The sequence below is a fragment of the Olea europaea genome, chromosome 7 (assembly GCF_002742605.1).
Source record: "Olea europaea var. sylvestris chromosome 7, O_europaea_v1, whole genome shotgun sequence".
Taxonomy (NCBI): Eukaryota; Viridiplantae; Streptophyta; class Magnoliopsida; order Lamiales; family Oleaceae; genus Olea; species Olea europaea.
In genome coordinates, this window is record NC_036243.1 from 6,397,965 (window position 1) to 6,398,922 (window position 958).

Sequence of the window (958 nt, forward strand, 5' to 3'; positions counted from 1 at the left end):
TTTTTTCTGAAACTTGTATGATTTTTAAATATGGGGTGGAATTTTTGCAGGTTGTGATTGATAATGGAATACTCCAGCTCACGTTGACCAATCCAGGAGGAATTATTAGAGGCATAAAATATAATGGAATTGACAACTTGTTAGAACTGAACAACAAAGATTTGAATGGAGGGTATGTTCATGGTTCTCTCTTCTGTGTCTTTGGATGCTAAGCATAGTTTTCTGATCAAGGTTTTCATAAATAACAAATGGAGCATGGATGGGCTTACAGTACAAATGCTAGTCATTATGCAGAGTAATTTTCCTTTATGCAGTAGATAATCTATTGAGAATTTCACGAGCATGGATTTTGTTCCTAAAATGGAAGGTTGGATGTATTGACAAATATTATTTGCTTGACATAATGCTTTATACTTCATCAGGGAACTTGGTTTATTGTAAGTTTGTCATATATTTTCATTATAGATCTGAAGGAAGATCATATGTCCTCACTCTGGCTTGACAACTTGTGCTACCTAGTCGGAATTTTACTTGTCATGGCATGTAATTGCTTATTTATTTGACAATTTGAACCCAATGTGGAACATATGGGGTGACTGGAATGTAGGTAAACTATGGCCACCAGCAGTTTTCTTTACGAAATTACAATTTACGCTCCTTAATTGTGGCATCACTCTAATTACAAATAAAAGTAGATTTTCTTTATGAAATTCTTTAACATTGGAATCCTATTTACATATCTTCTTATTTTAAAGCATATATTATTCCTAGTTATTATATGGCAAAGCAAGAAAATCAGTTTGTTAGCTTTAATTCTTCTAGGTAATTTGTTTTATATTTCTTTTCTTTGTAAATTATTTGTGAAAGGTATGTCCCTGGTCTCTGCTTCCTGCACATGCTATGGTTTGCAGCACAGTTCGACTTCTAGTAAACTTCACCTCCTCCTCTTCTCTTTCCC

General features: G+C 33.7%; 1 protein-coding gene across 1 annotated transcript in view; it reads left to right on the top strand.

Annotated features, from left to right (window-relative positions):
* The first annotated feature begins 30 nt into the window (after positions 1–30).
* LOC111396809 (probable rhamnogalacturonate lyase B) overlaps positions 31–958 on the top strand; it is a 21,420-nt gene continuing 20,492 nt past the window's right edge. The window contains exon 1 of the mRNA XM_023023332.1: positions 31–172. The gene's annotated coding sequence lies outside the window, so the exon portion shown is untranslated. The remainder of the gene's footprint in view (positions 173–958) is intronic.